This window comes from Mirounga angustirostris, unplaced genomic scaffold, assembly GCF_029215605.1.
Source record: "Mirounga angustirostris isolate CCGP_5_RB_7025 unplaced genomic scaffold, mMirAng1.0.hap1 SCAF_2, whole genome shotgun sequence".
Taxonomy (NCBI): Eukaryota; Metazoa; Chordata; class Mammalia; order Carnivora; family Phocidae; genus Mirounga; species Mirounga angustirostris.
Genome location: NW_026991710.1, coordinates 147853557 through 147873991, shown reverse-complemented (window position 1 = coordinate 147873991; position 20435 = coordinate 147853557). Strand labels below are relative to the sequence as shown.

At 43.7% G+C, this 20435-nt stretch overlaps 1 long non-coding RNA gene across 3 annotated transcripts in view; it reads left to right on the top strand.

Moving 5' to 3' along the window:
• Nucleotides 1-14611, top strand: part of LOC123847473 (uncharacterized) — a 34970-nt gene extending 20359 nt beyond the window's left edge. For 2 of the 3 annotated variants that reach the window (XR_008506501.2, XR_006791554.2), the window contains exons 2-3: nt 12238-12397; nt 14327-14611. This is a non-coding gene — a long non-coding RNA (uncharacterized LOC123847473). Of the gene's footprint in view, nt 1-4109; nt 4316-12237; nt 12398-14326 lie in introns of those variants that run through there. The other variant, XR_010409640.1, reaches the window with a different exon arrangement.
• The last annotated feature ends 5824 nt before the right edge of the window (nt 14612-20435 follow it).

The following is a 20435-nucleotide window of genomic DNA, read 5'->3' as shown; positions in this document are numbered from 1 at the left end:
ATTTCTCTCTCTCTTTTATATATATACATATATGTATATATGTACACACGTGTGTATATGTCGGTAATATATACACATGTATATTTTTAATCTAGGTGATCTGTTCATAAATCCAATTTCTGTTCTTATATTCTCTGATGTATCAACATACAGTGAACCCCTTACCCCTACCAGATGGAAAAGAGTCAACGCTAGAACCCTTCTTATTCTTGTATTAGTATTGAGTGAATATTAAACTTGCAAAGTGCTTTAGAGATGCTTCTGCCCTTTCATCCTGGAGCCCAGAGAGCTGATTTCCCTATGCCCACATGGCACAACTGGAGAGCCCTAGTTAGCTTCCTGCTCAGGAAGAGAGTTCCTACTCCCTGAAGAGAGTTACTGCAAATATGGGGGTCCACCAGTCTCTGCGACAGGTTTAGATGAGCGTGGATCAATTAGGTTTTTTTAAAAAAATTTTTTTAAGATTTTTTTTTCATTTTTAAGCAATCTCTACACCCAGCGTGGGGCTTGAACTCACAACCCTGAGATCGAGAGTTGCCTGCTCTACTGACTAAGCTAGCCCGCTCTGCTGCCCCCCCTCCCCCCCCACCCCACCACCTCCTCCAGCATGGATCAGTTCTTTAGGATGCTTCCTTCTACCCATTCATCCACATTCACCGCCCCACTTTCTCATTCAAACCAGGAATAACTTAGCCAGAATATAATAGTCTTGGGTTCAGGAGGGTGAATTTAAAGCAGAACTGGAAGTCAGTACCATTTTACTTAGGCAGTGGTTCTTTAAGCTTATCAGCTCTGTTGCATGAGACTCAAGGCCCATTGGGACAAAGGTTAGGGTTCCTCTAATGAGGAGTATAGCAGCTAGTTTTAACTTGTTTTCGGTCTCGAATCCAACATATACCCTAGTCAGATTTAATAATGAGGCAAAATAATAGTTAGAATAAGGCTGTGTTCAAAATTTTATTCAACTGATTCTTTCCCCTCACACAAACTCCCAAATTATCAATGTTGGGGGTGAGTTGAGGGAGGAGCTAACATTATCCACCATTAAGAATAAGACAGTAAAGCTGTTCTTGCTTGCTTTGGGGGAGCACCTTCTTGATGTGATAAGATTACTTGGGGAACTGTCTACCACACTGAAAATCAAGTCTAGGGCACATTCTCCCTCCTGCCTGCCTGGCCCAAGTTGACCTTGACTAGCCTGATGCTGCCTGGTTGGAATCCAGAGTGTTTGAAGGAGCAGTTGTGATGTGTTTTCCCTGGGTATGGAGTGCAATAGGAAGTTTCTCTGCACTGAAACCGTCTTTTCCTCTCTCACCTTCCTGCTGGGAACCTTGATGACCTGGGGGCTAAAAGAACCCCACATAGTACCAGGTTTGAGGGAATCTCCCTCAGCAGGGACTTAGGTGCATGTGATTGGGCTGCCCAGTCCAGACAGCCGCTCTAGGATGTTGTCCTAGTCATGCAGAGAAAGGATGGAGCTGAAAATTCAGCCAACTGGAGGTCGACATGTTGCCTCTTGTGTTTAAATCTGGCTGGTAGGGACACCTGGGTGGCTCATTGGTGAAGTGTCTGCCTTTGACTGGGGTTGTGATTCCAGGGTCCTGGGATCGAGTCCCGCATTGGGCTCCTTGCTCGGCAGGGAGCCTGCTTCTCCCTCTGCCTGCCGCGCCCCCTGTTTGTGTCCCCTCTCTGTCTCTCTGGCAAATAAATAAAATATTTTTTAAATAAATAAATCCGGCTGATAATGTAAATTGTTCTTTGTGGCTATAGCTGTGCAATATTGTAGAAAGAGGTCTCCTGCCATTCCTCTTAAACATCATCCTCAGGATCCTGTTTTGGACCTTTTCTTATGTGAAAGCCTCTCCCTGAGCAATAATCATAATACTGACTTCCTGAAGTCATTATGGGGATTAAGAGAGAAAATCTACTAAAAGTGCTTTCCAAAGTGCCAGATATATAGCAAGTACTCAATGCATGTTAGCAATTATTATTAACCATCCTATGATTTCATTTGGTGTTAACGACATATTTGTCTACAATTCAGACCTTTCTTTGGAATACTAGACCTGAATATCCAACCACCTATTGGAGGTCATTTACATGTAGACAGACTTAGATTTGTTAGACCCACTATGCTCAAAACAGATTGGATTTCTAGTCCCTGTTGCACACTCAGCGTCTGTTCTCCTACTAGTCTCTGTGAGCCACACCAGCACCAATCAGGAGCTCAGGCCAGCTACCTGGCAACTGTCATCAGTTCCTCCAAAATAGCTCAAATCCTCCACAAACAACCTCCTGCCTTAGTAATGACAAATAATTTTGCCTGATCATTCCATCATTTCTCCTACATTATACCCTCCAGTCTGTCCTCACAGCAGCTGGAGTGATCTTTATGTAATGCAATTTGATCATGTCATTGCCCTACTTTAAATCTTTTATGCATTCCCCATAGACACCAGGAAAACCCAAATGCTGAGTGTATAATGCTCTTTATAGTCTCCTTTCTCACCACTTTCCCTTCATGCCTGCTATTGACTGCATTGAGATTTTGTTTGTTTGGGTTTTTTGTTTATTTGTTTTTGCCTTTATGTCTTTGCACATGTTGTTTTTCTGCCTGGTACCCAGCTCCCTCCTTCATCAGACCCTGCTGCTTGTCCTTCAAGATTCAGCCTGTGTGTTCTCTTCTTGGAAGCCTTCACCAAGCCCCAGGCTGATTACAGAGTTTTTCTCCTGAATTTTACAGAGTTTTATAGGATTGTAATTGCTTTCTCTTCTCCACTAGATGTGAGTTCCTTGAGGGCAGTGGAATAAATCTTTAATCTTTGTAGCCACAAAGTTTTCATGCCTGGCCCACAGTAAGGGTTTATCCACATGTTTGCTGAATATGAGAATGACCCAAAATTAAAATTAATGACTGGTTCCATAGCTTCATATCATCAAAATTTGGGGGAAGTTATTTTTCTGAGCCTCGGTCTTCTCATCTGTAAGATGGGGACTAACAACACCCCCTGATATGGTGAGGATTAAATAAAAAGTGAATGCAAGTCTTCCGTAAACTGTGTAGCGCTGTACCTCAGTCATTGTTATAATAAGTACAGACCCACATTTCCCATGCATGTATACATTTTCACATGTGCACTTGAAGTGCACCTATTGTATGCATCCATATGTCTGTGTTTGTGCACCTTCATGGTTACATGGAAAAGCAGTTTCCAAACACAACTTTCTCTAGATTCCACCCTTCAAAAGGCTTGCTGAATAGGTGGATAAATACTTTTGATAACTAGTCCAGGTTCTAGATAAAGCAGTTTGTAGCAGTGTCCTCCAATTAGCAACCATTCTGTGGAATCGTTATATCCAAAGACACATATACAAGTAGTGCAAATTTATAGGGCACTGAACGGGTAATTACAGCCCATTACTATTTTTACTATGACTGTTATTGTACCTTCCTACTCAAACAGTAACATTGAAGCATATTCCCGGCAGGTTTTCATTTTATTTTTACATGGGTCACTTGGAGCAGTGACGGATGGCATTGTTTTCCTCATTTTGCACGTGAACAAACGAGACACCGAAAATTCGTTTAACAACATGCCTTCTTTCCAATGTTGCAACCGAGTGGAGATCAGAACCCCCGGATGCCCTTTCTCCTGTCTTCTTTCTTTTTCCACGGGTCAGCGCGGGAAGTTTGCACAGAACAAGTGATTGCTACAAACGAGCCGGAGCTGACCAAGGTGTAAACTGACCCGTGCTTAAGTATAATGCTTCGCGTTGCCACAGTTGTTTTTGCACATTGGACCTGCCTTAAATGTGGAATCCGCTATTCTCACATCAGTTCCCCGTTCTTTTCAGTTCCCGGCAGGGTAATTGCCTCTCCTTCCGTAGCGCGCAGTTGCCAGCTGCCCGGCTGCCCTGGGGGCTTTGAAGTGGGGGGCGCACCAGGGCTTTCTAAACGCCGCCCAGGCGCGCGGTGGAGGGGAGCGCGCCGGCTCGTCTTCAACCTCATCCACCTCCTGATCCCCTTCTTCCTTAAAAAGCCAGGTGGCGCCAACTCTCAACCCCTGCGAGAGCCGGCGGATCCTCCTGCCCGCGCCGGGTGGGGAGGAGAGATGGAGGAAGAGCACAGCCTCAGGCTGGCGCTTTCGCTCTGCGCCCTCCGCTCTGCGGAAAGGGACATGTACTTTTCTCTTCGCGCCCCTCGCAGCATGACGGCAAGCCCAAAGGGAAACGAGGCGTCCTGTGTGCCACATGGAGCTTGGGGAACGGAAATAATTAAAGCCATGAGGTTTTCTGGCTCTTCGCGGTGTTTACGGTGGGTTTCTGATTTGGGGAAGGAGAGCGAGGAGAGAGGTTAAGGCCGGTTCCAATCTGCCAGCATCCTGGATCTGTCTGTGCAGCAGATGACGCGTGGGGCCGGGAGGGCGCTCGCGCCTCGGGGTGCGCATAGCCGTGGGTGCAGGATCATGTCTCTGGGTGTCGTGTGTGGTGGCCTACCGACTACTAAGTAACGGAGTAGGTGCATGCTTATTAAAAAAAAAAAAAAAAAAAAAGTAGAAATCCTCCCAGCTGTGAATGGAGGGCTTTGAGGTTCCCTCCTATGCCAGCTGAGGGTCTGAATCTATTATGGAAGGCACACGTTTCAGTTTTCAAACCCCATTTTTTTATCCTTGAAATGTTTCCAGTCTTTGAACTACTGTTATTTAACAGGAAGAAGGGAGAAACTCCATTATGTGAGTATATCGATTTACTTGATCTAAACCAAACGTCACTGAATAAAAAATGTTGAAACTTACAAAGTAACTACTAATCCGGTAACGAAAATTTAGCCATACGCATGAGCTGCTGTTGCAAATCATCACCATATTTGAAGTTAAGATGAATTCAATAAAAGTAAGTTTGTTGTTGTTGTTGTTTTTAAGTTCACTGGAACACTAAGAGTAGAGTTGGTATTATGGCCTATAGCAATTTTAAGATTTTAATTGAAATGACAGTAACATACATACAAACACATAGAGCACTCAGCAACATTAATAATGATGACAGTGTGCTATTAATGCTGCTTTTTATATGGTGCCGGTGGTGTGTTTATTACAGCGTGTGCTCGGAATCAGTGTTTTTCATACTGCAGGTTGCTAACCATTAGTAACTCATGAAATCGACACTGTGGGATTTGAGCAGTACTTTTTTTTTAATGAAATAGAAAAGAATAAGTATTCTTTCACAAATTGTTTTTCCCCCATTTTTGTGTACCTATGTCCTGGATCACAGGGTAAAATGTCTTTCTCATCATGGTTTACCTTTAAGAAGGAGTTTGAAAGCCTCTGTTTTTAATTAAAAATTTATTTTATTTTATTTTTTAAGTAATCTCTAAGCCCAATGTGGGGCTGGAACTCACAACCCAGAGATCAAGAGTCACATGCTCTACTTGACTGAGCCAGCCGTCCCCCAACCCCAGGGTATTCAATTTTAAAATCTCAACATGGTGGGTTCTTTCCTGATTATGAAGGTTACACTGGATTAGAGATTGTGTCAGGCCTAGGGCCCCAGGGAGAAGACCAGCAAGAAAGAAAGACCCGGAGCATGGGCCTCAGAGAGGAAGATTACCATAGGAACCCTGGAGCAAAGACCAAAGCAGTAGGCTGCTTATTCAAAGTGGGAGGGTGGTCCGTCTCCCAAAAGGTGGGAGGAGGGATGGCTGGAGTCACATACTTTGGTAAGGGGACCCATTATCTTAACAGGAGCAGGTAGAATAGCCATGAACCATGAGAAGCAAGTTAGGAGCTCAATGATTGATGTTGAGGGGTAAGGAATGCTTTTGTCCCTCCACTTCTTCCCAGTCTCAGTGTTGAAGAGAGCAGATACTACACTCACTGTTTTAGGGTGCCGATTGAACCATATTTACTAGAAGCCAGGTCATGTTGTGTTTAAAGGCAATGGCTCCCTTTGGCTCTTCCTCCTAGTTCCTGGTAAGTGGACCTGCTAGGTACAGCCTGCCCTAAGGGATGACATCTAGGGGTTGACATCCCTTTCCCACTCCAAATACCAGAGCTAGTTAGTGAGCCAAGACCCAGCTTGGGTGTGGCCTTCCTCTTTTCTCTTCCCTGGAAACATGCTGGTCACGGCTTTGGGTTCCTGCATCGTGTGGTCAGCCACGGGTTAGGGAGATGTTGCTTTGGACTTCGGAAGAGATGGACCTACTACACGCTCCATTTAGCTTGACTAGAGCTCTGTGCTGAGACGTATGCTGTTTTTGCCTCCAGTAATCAAGCGGGCATTGTTTTCCATTTTCTCTTGTTCCAGAAATGTCTGATTCCCTATAGCAGTTGTTCTCAAACTTTAGCATGCATCAGAGTGACCTGGGAGGCTTGTTAACACCACTGATTGCTGGGTGCCGCATCTAGTTTTGATTTACCAGGTCTGGGGTGGGGCTTGAGAATTTGCCTTTTTTTTTTTAATATTTTATTTATTTGACAGCAAGAGAGACAGCGAGAGAGGGAACACAAGCAGGGGGAGTGGGAGAGGGAGAAGCAGGCTCCCCGCTAGGCAGGGAGCCCGATGCGGGGCTCGATCCCAGGACCCTGGGACCGTGACCTGAGCCGAAGGCAGACGCTTAACAACTGAGCCACCCAGGTGCTCCAAGAATTTGCCTTTCTAACAAGTTCCCAAGTGATGCTGCTGCTGCTGGCCCAGGACCAGACCTTGAGAACCACTGCTCCATGAAATTCTGAGAAGGGTGTGGCGTAGGAAGGTGGCTTGCAGGGCAAGACGAAAACACTCTGTAATGCCATCTTAATTCCATGAACCCCCCCAAGCCCCTCCCCCAAAGCCAATCCACCAACACTCAAGGCTGCCAGGGGCTTCTAACTGGAGGAGGGTGACTCCAGCAACGATGTCAGCTCTCAGTGGTTAGTTTGGAGACTCTCCATCTTGAGGGGGACACAGGAGAGTATGGGTTCCGGGCACTTCATTCTTGGACAGACCACGAAGAAAAGTGATTCATTATAGAGCCCCATAGGACTGCTAGTTACTATCTATGTGCTCTCCACTCCTAAGTTTCTCCACCACCGTGTATTATAGGGCCTAGGAGTGTAAAAACCAATTCCTAGTCACCTTTGCAGCTAGAATTCAAGGTGTATTAGGTTCTGATACTGAAATGCAGTCACATAGGATTGAAAGGCAAAAAAGAGGAGCATGCTCTCTTCCTTTAGCTTGTGGGTGTGCAAGAAGGCTCTGGAAGGCAGAGTATGGGCAGTGGCTGCATTCCATGGTCCACTGTCTAGTCACCAGCCTTGTGGTTATGGGGGCTCTGACAGCTTCTCCTGACTCTACTCCTCCAACCCTTCCACTTGATAACTTGTATTAAATCCCTTTGAGCTCGAAAGATCTAGATTGTCTTCTCTTTCCTGTATTAAACCCTGACTGATCCAGGGAATGAGGCTGTTTGGGTGCTTCGTACTTGAGGTCAGGATTTGTGTGGGCAGAGAGGGTAGTAGAGACCCTGCAGGTGGTAAGATGACTGTCCTCAGCGGGGGGCAATTGGGGAGCGCGGAGCCTGATCCCAGCGAGCCTGCCTGCTATCCAGAAATCAGGAGGGTGAAGAGCTGAGCGTGCTGAATCGCTGTCATCTTGGTCTGCCTCTCTCGCAACAAAGCCTCACTTCTGCTGGTACCCCCTTCTGATTTTCACAGCAAAGCAGGGAAAACAGCAATTTTTGGAGCGTTCAGGCAAATATTATTTTACTAAGGCTCAATGACTGTCTGCTCTGCCCATTTCGATACTTGATTGTTACTGTCCTGTGCTGTGCTCTAATATCTGGACAGTCACTCCATGATGAGGTTATAGCCGATTTAAGGGAAGATAATGAGTTTCAGTTTCCAGCCTGAGAATGCATGATGAGTTACTTGGGCAAGTCTGCTTCACTCAGTGTGACGTGGGAGCTGAGTGGATGTTGCAAATTTCTGCTGTAGCACAGAGTAGGGCCGTCCCCTCTGCCCACCTTGTTGCCTAAACCCCACCTTAGGGCCCTGCCCCTGCAGATACTATTCAGGAGCTGATTCGTTGACTCATCAGTTCTTCTTGAGCAGAGACGAGACCGAATATATGTCACTTGACTAATTTTTGTCCAGAAGGAACTGATTGCTCCGGTAACTGTCATTGTTCACAAACGCATGGTACCGCCCCCTGCAGGAGGCACACACAGCCCCACTTGTGGCTTGCAGCTGTGGTCACGTGAGACTGGCCCTGGCCCAATGATGTCTGAGTGGAAATGACTGTCTTTGATCCTTAGTCCCTCTAACCGCATGTCAGCAATGATGCAGATGTGTACAAATGGCTCCAGATAGAGGCAGAGTGAAGAAGGTGGAGCAGGGCTGTCGGAATCCAGACTGGACATGTTGCTAACATTTATGTTTTTATATTAATTCTGGACTAGTTAGCTTACTTCTGTGAAGTAACTGGCATTCTGGAAGCCTCACATATCACACCTCTTGTCCTGGCCAGAGTTTGGTCCCAAAGGGCTGGACTGGGCGTGCTCAGGTCTTTCTTCCCAAGGCACTAATCAAATCGCCCCTCCTCCCTCACAGGGGCCGGAGGGGTTACTCCAAAGGAGATCCAACCCCTGGAAAACTTTAGGCAAGGGAACTGGAGGTTTCTGAAGGGATTTTGTTACTGTAGAATTTTATCACTCCACGTCTCGAAAAGAATTTGCCAGAAATAGAAATATCAGGAGAGGCCATAGAAATGTTAATTTTTTGTATAACACCCAATGCTCCATGCAGTACGTTATACGAAAACAATGGATCGTGGGTCACCACATCAAAAACAAATGATATATTGTATGGTGACTAACAAAACATAATGGAATTTTTTTTAAAATGTTAACTTTTGTCTCATTTGTATTCTTGCATATTTCAAAGTGGGGGAGCATTCAAGTGACAGATCAAGGCATTGAAATAAGTTTAGATAATGGTAATCCTAATGGTTACATTAAATAGAGGTAATTTATTAGCACATAGCTGTGATAGGAAAGCAACTCCAAGGTAAACGAGAACCGAGGCTTGAAGGTTAATACGACCAACTTTCTGCCAAGACATCCCTTGCTCCAAGGGCCTGGCTCATTGTTAATTGACGGCCTGTGGCTCCCAGCACAGTGCTCTGCTCCGGCTGCTGGGCCTGAGGGAAAAGGGCTTGTTTTGAAACCCAGTGTTCTTAATGAAGCAGATCCTGACCCTGAAATGTGCAAGAACATCATCTGAAAGTGTGATGAAAAACTGGTCTATTGAAAAGTCAGTGACCTTTCCAGTGTTGATTTTAAAATAATAGATTTGTTTTATTTGACACTTTGGTAAATGCTGTAATAAAACATTACAAGGTCAAAGAAATTATCCAGTGTGTTTTGTGTCTTGCAGCCTGGAATACCCAAACTATATGCTTGCAAATTAGCATCCTTATTAGTGAAATTTTGTTGCAAATTTTGGCATGGACTGTTTTGGAGTGTCAGACTTTAAGACGCTATCACAGAACTGGCAAGATTCGAGGGATTTTTTTTTTTTTTTCTGATTTAATAACATTGTTCTTTATTGTCCCCATAATCACCTGCTTTATGAACTGTGGCTAGAACTGATGTTGCAACTGGTAATTTTCTTAGAAGCCAAATGCATTTATATTTTTCTGTCTTTTGATTTCCATCATTTCTGGGAATTGTTAGTAGATGGAATAAAAAGAGAATACATTATAAACAATTCAAAACACCAAAAACAAAATTCCTTGGGCCTTTTACAGATACCACACATGCAAATAAATGTGGCTTTGCATTCCAATGGCATTCGAGTGGGGATTACATTTTCCTCATTAACCTCTTTCTTAACCAAACAATATTGTTTTTCAAGCCTGTTTTATAGAAATGAAGTTTGACGTTTTAAATTAATTCACACTGACTCGGTTCAAATGAAGAGGTAGACTGTCTTCTTTTGATCCTGGTCCTTTGTGCAGTCCCGGTTGAACTCTATGAAAGCAGCCAGTTGATTTAGGATGAAATCGGGGGATTGTGTTGCTTGCAAAATCAAAACATTCAAAGTACTAGGTGTGGTTTTTACTGCATTTCTAAGGAAAGAGTAGAAGAGCGATCGCAATGTACACCTGAGGTCTGACGTGCCTGCTTTCCTGTGGCAAACCATTTATAAAATGAATGTACTTATTTCTAATTGAAAGACTACCCAATCTGTTTTCCATCAGTCATAACCAATAACTCCTCTGCTAATATGTGGACCTTAATTTGAAGCAGTGGGAATCTTCTCTTTCCTCCAGGAAAGTCAACAGAGTTGTGTAGAAAGATTGCACAATTTTGGTAGGAGCAGAAGTGTAACTGGATTATTTTTTAAATTTCTGTAAACACTCGTGCATGAGTCTGCAATTTGTGCAGTATACGTTGTTTTCAGCGTCGATATTGGAGTGTGGGTGATGAAATGTATGTGTGTGTATAGATGTTGTCCATCTCAGTAAAATGAAAGAGACATGAAAGTAACTCTCATTCCGAGTTAAACCCACTGATTTTAGGAAAGCCTGTGTTGGTTGTGTTCACTCGGCTGTTAGCTCTGTCTCCTTTTGGCAGGCATTCTGTTTCATTCCACCATCTTCTCATGCTTTGTTTTTAGACTCCTATAATCATGGCTTAGGATGGCAGGAGTTAGAGTTGGAGAGAGAACCAGCACTAGTTTTCTTAGTGTCCACGGTTTCGAAACACACTCTTTAACGTTACTCGACACCCTTTTCTACATGTGCTTTCTTTAGAAAGTGGAAAAATACGTTATTGAGAGCTTGTCAGATGAAACCATATTGCCAAACATTTGCAAAACTGAACTATTGACAAAATGCATGTGATTCCAAAAGGGCCTGCTTAATTGAAAGCAGTTGCAGTGTTTCAACATGAGAATGTGGCTTATCCTTTCTGTTGTCTATCTGTTTTTAGATTGCTATAGAACATACCTCTGGACTTCCACTGTCCCCAGATAGCCGTTTCTACACAGCTAACTCAGAACAGATTAGAGCTAGAGTTTTAGGACCCTCTATGGCTTTTATTTCTTGAGCGAGCATTCAGGAAAATCGCATCCTCATGTTCTCCCACGGTCACCTCTAATTCCTAGGAGGCCGAATTCCTGCGCATGCCCTGAGTGCTCGGCACAGCCTACCAAGTTGCACAATCACGCTTGTCCACTCCCCCCGTGGGCCATGGTTGCCAAGACGCAGCCGTGCCCTCGGCTGGGCCTCTGAGGGGATGCTCATTCAAGTCATGCAGCTTCAGGGCTGATTTGTTGCTCACTCTTAAATGTCCCAATTTGGCTGACATTTAGCCTACCTCTGAGAATGACACTAAAATCGGCTCTGCCACTAACCAGAAACAAGGCTATTTCATATGGTGAAAGAACAGTCTTGCATACTCGGTGATCATAATTAACAATTAGAATTGAAGATGTAAAAAAGCCCAAACGCGTGCTGTGTGTGATGTGTGGTAAGGGGGGATTTTTCAAAAATCTAATGTATTTGACATCTCAATTGCCTTTTGACTAACCGAGAATTGGCATCTTGAGGACTGACCAAAGAAGGAGAAAAAAATTGTGTTTCATTTTGTCATTTTAAATATGCTTCCTTTGTCAAATGACTCCCTTATTAATAAGGGAAAACTATCCAGGGCAACGTAGTTCGTTTGTCTTCATTTGGAATTTCAGAAAAGCTAATGTCCCAAACTGTCTTCTGAACTTTTCAAACTTTCTGAACTTTTGCTGTCGAGCTTCATCTTGTGTAAAGATGTTAGAGCTGTGTTGAGATTAATATCAACAATCAGAAAGTAATATCATGGTTCTGGTTGTCATTATCCTGTTTAGACACGCTAGAACTAGATTGCCTGTGTTAAAACTTAATGGACTAGAGAAGAGAAGCATCCAGAATCTTAATTATGGGGGCTTCCACTATCCAGGCATTTGCCAGATGTCTCAATTTCTAAACTCAGAACATCCGATAAATCCACAATTTGCCTCACTTAGTGTTCTCAGTCCTGGCTGCACATTAGAATAATCCCAGAATTAAAAAAGTATCTATATCTATATTGATAGGCAGGCTCCACCCTTCTAATTAAAGCAGAATCTCTCAGGGTAGACTTCTTTTTTAAGTGCCTCCAAGTGATTTGAATGTGCAGCAAGGTTGAGAATCACTAACCCACACGATAATTTCATCTTTCAGAAGGGAGAGGAAGTGATGAAGAGGATTAACACCCTGCTTCTAATTCTGGCCAACTCGGAGGCCCTGCATGGAAAATCAGAAGTGACAAGAATCCTGGAAGAGGGCCACCTGGCCATCAGAAAATTCCAGAGAGATGTGGTCACTGCCAGACACACACTTGGTTGGTTGGAGTTTTAAAATATCTCAGGAAATTATAAAAGCCTGACTTTGACCCCCGCCCCCCGCCGTCTGAGATTCCAAAAAGAAGCAGGGGAGAGTCCTCAACATAAAATTTGGATGCTACTATTGTAAATGGTCTTAGACAGGGGGGAAAAAAGAAGAAGAAAAAGAAAAAGGAAGGAGGTAGCCAAAAAGATTTAGTGTCTTCATGCAGGAAGCTGTTTGCTGAGAGCAGATATATTTTTAAATGGTGTATGTAAAATGTGAAAGATGATCTAGAAAAAAAAGCATGGATACGAAAACTCTGTCAGGAGTATGTGAGAAAAGAGTCAGAAAGATTAAATCCAGAAGGAGGCTAACATTCTAGATGATGAAGAGGGCTGTTTGAAACAAAAGCAAGAAAGTGTAGAATACAAGCAGGGCTGTGATAGTGTCAGGTCAAGGTTACGTCAACGGTGAAAATACAAGGTGGCCACACCCGCAGACTCCATTTTACCCTTTAGATGAGAAAGGGCAGGATGAAGTTTGAGAAGAAGGAACTGAAAAATAAGATCACTTAGGAGCAAATGCTAGCTGTCCTAAATAAATTCAACACTGGAAATAACAGACCAGAATATTATCAGAATTTTCAAATGCAATGGCTTTCATCTTTAAAAAACATGAAGAATGAAAAAAAAAAAGGAAAAAAGTATGGAAAATGAAAGAAGTACCTAAACACTGTCGCACGTTTTTTTAAAGATTTTATTTATTTATTTGACAGAGAGAGAGAGACAGCGAAGAAGAGACAGAGACAGAGAAGAGACAGCAGGAAGCCTGCTTCTCCCTCTCCCACTCCCCCTGCTTGTGTTCCCTCTCTTGCTGTCTCTCTCTCTGTGTCAAATAAATAAATAAAATCTTTTTAAAAATGTTCAAATATGCAGAGAAATAGAAAAAAATAGTACAGTGAATACCCATGACCTAATACCTTTAATCAATAGTTATAATCATTTTGCCATCTTTGCTTCATATGTTCTCTTGTTGTTGGACTATTTTAAACACCCCAAGCACTTACACATGCATCAGCAGAAAATGAGCACATCCTTTTACATAACCAAATTCTAATATATCCCACTTAATAAATTAATATTAATTCCCTAGGATCATGTAATACCCAGTCCATATTTAAACTGTAACTTTGGTTTTATAGATTTTTTTTCCAGTTTAGAATCCAGTTGATTCTAGAATCCAGTTGAGTAGCACATACAATAATTATGTCTTTGGTCTTTTTAAATCTAGAATAGCACACATATACCCCTTTCACATGCTATGTTGATTTTTGGAAAAGGCGAGGCCAATTGTCTTATAGAATGCCCCAATTCTGGACTTTTGATTCTTTTGCTCTTTCATCTTCTGCCTATCCCTTAGATCTAAAGTCTTGATGAAATTCAGGTTATACATTTTGAAGAATATTCGATAAGTGAGAATATCTGCTTCGGAGTGCATGACATCAGCAGCACATTAAGTCTGGTTGTCCCACTGTTGGTGACATCGACTTTGGTCACTGAGTTAATGTGATGGCAAACGCAGTTCTTTTCACTAGTAAGAAGCATTTTCTCTTTGTCGGTTAGCAAGTCTATCAGTGGGGTGGTAGCTTGGCTCCATGAAAAATTCAGTTCCCTAAAGTTAGTTTTTTTTGTTTTTTGTTTTAAACATAACTCATTGTGCTTTTGGTTTTTATAAACGATTATACTCAGTTTTTAAGAGCTTTCATCTAGCTGGGTATTTTCAACCTAAAATTACAAAATTCTCTATTCATATCTTTGTCATTTTGGGTACCATTTTGGTTTCCCATGCATATCTGGGCTAGTAAATTGGGTATTAATGGGTTACCAGAGCTATATGTTGTAGTTCTCTTATTCACTCATTTTATTTTATGATTATTACATGCCAGGTTAGAAACGGAACTCTGTAGTGCTATGGAAGTGAATGTCATATTGCCATGAGTAATGAAATACTATCCCGGCAGCACCCACTGCACCGAGAAGCTGAGCGTTGACTAAAGTTATGATGGCTACTAGACTCTTATCATGAACTAACTGTGCCACGCATTGAAACTGAAATGTGGGTCCCTTGGAGTAACTTCTTTGTTTCCTGTTTTAAGAAGGTCAGAAGACGGGAGTGAAAACATTCCAGTAACCAAACATGGTGGTATCAAGCCTAATTAGGAATAAAAAAACATTTCTAAAATCTGTGTCTGTTCATTTTCCTTATTTCATTGGTTTCATTTCACCCTCATCTGTGATTCATTTGCCTTTCGTCATCTTCCACAATGGCTTCTGCAAGAATATCAGTCTTAAAACGTACAACATGGCTCGCACCCACTTCAAACATTGTTTAAAATCTCATTTATTATTTTGCACTGTGGTCTCACTAAAAGCCAACGTTACTGAGACTTCAGAGCACAAACCTTCAATTCCCAGGGTGAGGGGGGAAAGAGAGCAAGAGCGAGCCAGAGGGAGAGCTAAAACTGTGAGAAGCTCCACAGCAGACGTGGGAGGAAAACAAGAAAATTCAGAAGTCTTACAGGCAGCTGAAGTCTCTAGACACAAGAAAACTGGAAATTGCCCAAACCTGGGCTCAGTAGAGTATAGAAATGTGATGAAGACCAGGAGTAGTATTTTTTCCAACAAGAGGTTAGTTACTTAAGGACCACATGCCCAGGATTACAAGGATTTGCCTGAGTAGCCCAGGGAACACTTAGCTGCAGTAGAATTAGTAAAAGGAAGAGATGAGATGCTATGTGAGCCACCTATTATGTGAGACTGTATTTAGAACTTGAAATTAACACTGGGAATAATCATATTAAATGGATATCAGCAGATGAAAGCTATAGTAAGTAGGAACTCAATTTTTCTAATTAGCTTAAATTTTCAGATACTAAAATCCAGGTGTTTGGGGGAGCCAAACCCAGTCACTAGGGTTTAGCATCATTCCTTTACAGAAAAACACAAACAAGATCACATGCTGGATATCTCAGGCCAGAAGCTCTGTCATATTCATTCAACTCACCTCCCTTCCTCCTTAGAGGAAGAATAGAATATAGGCACCTCCCATGGAAGGCCGCTTCTGGGCTGTGCTGGCATGGAAGGGGAGAGGGTCCCAGCTGTCTGTAGGTGTGAGCTCCAATGATGAACCCACACCCCAAGATCTTGGGGAAACATATTTTGAATGACAGGATAAGAGCATTTACCTAAGAGGGAAGAGCAGATGGGAAGGAAACTTTCTGTTTCTGGTGCAGTGACTATTTGTTACCCTTTTTCCGAGAAAGCTCTAAGTCACACCTGTATAAAGAGCTCGACCTCCAGACCACACCTGTGTTTCGGGCAGTTATTTACTCAGCCACTCACCGCAGCAGCGTCTCCTCATCCTGGAAGCTGCAAGAGGTATGGGTATAAGAGAGTAACAGGCATTGGACTGCAATTCTCATTGCTCTTGCTGAAGAGACCTTGGCTGGCAGAGCCAAAGGAGGCGGGGCCCCAAGCTTGCACCTTGGACCTACTCTTCATTTCAGTTAACTTACCTACATCTTCAACTTCAAATTCTGACAGACTGGACAGCCGACTTCTTCCCTCTGGGCCAGGTAAAATAAAGACTCAATAGACAAGGCATCACCCAAATATGCGAACTGAAGTCGCTGATGATGGAAATTCTCACACAAGTGAACATTTAGTGAGGAGTGCTATCAGGAAGGCCCCAAGTGACCCCAAGTGGATAACCTTTAGAGAGCTGGAAGGAACGTGAGGATGGCTTTTTCTACCAGGCTGGAGATTCAGTGTACAAAAAATGTAACTTCATGAAGCGACTACGATTCTATTTCAAGCCATCGTTTGGTCAACTCAGGAACTCTTTGTCCTGTCACCTATGAATGTCATAGTGTCACCTATGAATTCTAGGGTGGTTTACAAAGAGCCAAGGCATTTGAGAGGCTCATCTAGTTCTCCATGTTCTTCATCCATTCAGAGACACTGAGTTGCCCATCAATGAGGTTGTCCTGGTCACAAATTCAATCCCTTCATCTCTATCTGCCTCATGATGGTGGCTGGTTGCCAGGGAACCTTTCAGTCCCAGCCCTCAACCTCCAGGGAAGGGAGAGGCTAGAAGTTGAATCAATCACCAGTGGCGGGTCAGTGATTGAATCAGTTATGCCTATCTAGCGGAGCCTCCATAAAAACCAAAAGGAAAGGGTTTGGAGAGCTTTTGAGTTGGATACCTGGAGGTGTGGGGAGAGGGGTTGGCTCTGAGAGGGCAAGGAAGCTCTGCAAACTTTCCCCGCACCTTGCCTTGTGCGTGTCTTCCATCTGGCAGTCCCTGAGTTATATATGATCTGGTAGTCTAGTAAATAAACTTTCTCTGAGTTCTGTGAGCCACTCTAGCAAATTAATCAACCCAAGCTGGGGATGGTCATGGGCACCACAAATTTATAGCCGATTGCTCAGGAACACAGGCGACAACCTGGACTTGGGGGTCAGTCCTTCCTCATGCAGGATTGTCTCAATGCCAAGTGATGGCATCAAATGCCAAGTGATGGCATTTGAAATGGTGGTGGGGGGGGGGTAGTGTTGTGGGACTGAGCCCTTAACCTGTGGAATCTGATGCTGTCTCTGGGTAGAGAGTGTTGGAATTGAGCTCACTTGCAAGACGCCCAGCTGGACTCACAGCATTGCTTGATGTGTGGAAAGCCCACCCAGCAGGGGTCAGCAGTGAGGTGGCAGAGTAGAGGAGTGTGAGAGTCAGGGAGAGACACATGCAGGGGTGTTTTTCCTTTAGGGACAGGAGTGATACTCGTCACTGTATTCATTTTGTTAATATAGTTCATATGCTTTTCTGAAGGACATGTTGTATGCTTGTCTAGGCCTTTTTAGAAAATCTAAATTTGTCTGACAAGAAAATAAAAATGATAGAGTAACAGAGTTACTCAAGAGAAGAAAGTGAACAAGATGAGAAATCCTTCTGTGGTGAGTTCATATTTTGAAATATTAATCTTTTTCTCTCTCTCTCTCATCCCTCCCCACCCGCTCCCCCGTCCCTTCCATCTAATTAAACTAGGCCTTTCTTTGCTTATTGAATCAAGGAAGTGATGTGACAGCAAGACAAAGAAAAAAAGGGCCTCTTCCAGGACTTCGAGTTTCCAAAGACAAGGCCTTAAGGCATCAGAAAACATTCAAGGCATGTGATGTGATGAGCACCGGGTGTTATACGCAACTGATAATTTATTGAACACTACATCTGAAACTAATGATGTGCTATAAGTTGGCTAATTGAATTTAAATTAAAAAAAAAAAATATCCAAGGCATAGGCCAGGGGTTTCAAGGGGACAGCTTCCTCCTACCCCTTAGGTCCTTTAGGGGACATTTGAAAGTGTAGTGAGTGATGGGGTGGGTGTTTGTCACAACAACTGGGAAACATTATCCCATTATGTGCAAACAGTGGGTGGGGCCAGGGATGCTAACCATTCCGCAAAAAGTGAGACAATCCTGCATAAGGAGGAAGGACTGACCCCCAAGTGCCAAGAGCACCCTTGTTATAAAACTCACTGGTGGGCAAGAATACTGAGAAAAGGAAGCCCCTGTGTATGCTGGTGGGAAGGTAAAATGATGCAGCCGCTGTGGAAACAACATAGCCGTTCCTCAAAAATTAAACAGAATTACCGTATGACCAGTACCTAGATGAGCTTCTCGAATGCCTTGGCTCTGTGTAAACCACCCCAGAATTCAGAGGTGACACTAGGGACAAAGACAGTTCCTGAGTTGACCGAACGATGGCTTGAAATAGAATTGTAGTCGCTCCATGAAGTTACATTTCTTTTTTTTTTTTAAAGATTTTATTTGTTTATTTGACAGAGAGAGACACAGCGAGAGAGGAACACAAACAGGGGGAGTGGGAGAGGGAGAAGCAGGCTTCCCACTGAGCAGGGAGCCCGATGCGGGGCTCGATCCCAGGACCCTGGGATCATGACCTGAGCCGAAGGCAGACGCTTAACGACTGAGCCACCCAGGCGCCCCAAGTTGCATTTCTTGTACACTGTATCTCCAGCCTGGTAGAAAAAGCCATCCTCACGTTCCTTCCAGCTCTCTAAAGGTTATCCACTTGGGGTCACTTGGGGCCTTCCTGATAGCACTCCTCACTAAAATGTTCACTTGTGTGAGAATTTCCATCATCAGCGACTTCAGTTCGCATATTTGGGTGATGCCTTGTCTATTGAGTCTTTATTTTACCTGGCCCAGAGGGAAGAAGTCGGCTGTCCAGTCTGTCAGAATTTGAAGTTGAAGATGTAGGTAAGTTAACTGAAAGGAACAGTAGGTCCAAGGTGCAAGCTTGGGGCCCCGCCTCCTTCGGCTCTGCCAGCCAAGGTCTCTTCAGCAAGAGCAATGAGAATTGCAGTCCAAAGCCTGTTACTCTCTTACGTCCATACCTCTTGCAGCTTCCAGGGTGAGGAGACCCTGCTGCGGTGAGTGGCTGAGTAAATAACTGCCCGAAACACAGGTGTGGTCTGGAGGTCGAGCTCTTTATACAGGTGTGACTTAGAGCTTTCTCAGAAAAAGGGTAACAAATAGTCACTGCACCAGAAGCAGGAAAGTTTCCTTCCCATCTGCTCTTTCCCCTGGGATCTGGAATGATTAAATGACATTTCCTACTCATGGTTTCATCAAAAATTTAAAAGCAAATAGTCTCTGAGGAAGCACGTGAATTCATGGAGCACACTCAGAATATCATAACCTTGGTGACAACACACAGGGAGCAGCTGTCTGAGAAGGGCCCCATGTGAAACTGAGAGAAGTCTCGCTCTCCTTCCTCTGGATCCTGCTCTCGCTTCTGAATGAGCAGTGAGAAAGTGAAAACATTTCTGGAAACATTATCAAACGCCCTAACCTGAAATGATTGCTTCTATCTTCTGAAAGGGTGAGCATTTCTTCCCAACCCTCCCACAGACGGGAAATGGGATCTGACATTTACCTCAAAAGGTAAGGATGTGGGGATTAATGGAGGCAGTGTACGTCACCTGGTTAGCCTAATGCCTAGAGCTTGATAATCCTCTGATTTAAAAAAAGCCCTAAAATTGTGATGGTGAAGACAATGATGCCATCAATTCGAATACCTCAGTTTTCAAAGTTGGTTCAATGTGGTAAATACTCAGTCAATTTTTCTTTTTCCCAGAAAGTCAGCTTTTAACAGACAGGTTTATTTTTCAAAAGCACAAAGGTAACCTACACCATTATCTGCCCTGACGCTGCCCGTGTCCTCCTGAGCAAGAGGATGTGTTCAGATTCCTCAGCCTAACCCGGAGGGGCCTTCAGGGTTGGGCTACTGGGAACTCCTGCAGCCTTACCACCTCCTCCCAACCCCTGGCTCCTACCGCCCCAGATCCGTCAAAATATTTATGGTGGTCCTGCACCCACTACTGATCCATGCCTTTTGCTCCTTCCGCCCAGAGCCTGCTTTCTCTTCCTCCCTCTGTCCAGTAAACACCTGTCCTCATTTGTCAGGGCCAATCTCAAGATCTGTTTGGTTTTTTTTTTTCTTTTTTAAGATTTTATTTATTTATTTGACAGAGAGAGACAGCGAGAGCAGGAACACAAGCTGGGGGAGTGGGAGAGAGAGAAGCAGGCTCCCTTGAGCAGGGAGCCCAATGTGGGACTTGATCCCGGGACCCCAGGACCATGACCCCAGCCGAAGGCAGATGCTTAATGGCTGAGCCACTTAGATGCCCCAATCTCAGGATCTGTTGAGAGCTCTCCTTCCCCTCACTCCAGCGGTAGCTCAGCCTCCCTCATGGGCATCGCCTATTTCATAGAAACTCCTATCACATCTCCTATAGCTGGGTGGCCGCATAATTTATCACCCAAATTAGGATACTTTTGCAAATAACACAGAGTTCTTTTAATTAGTATTTCACAACAGCAGATGTAAAGGGGGACTGCTCTGGGCAGTAAGATGTGTGGTCATCCCACCATTAATACTTCATTTCATACATATGTATATTGAATCATTATGTTGTATA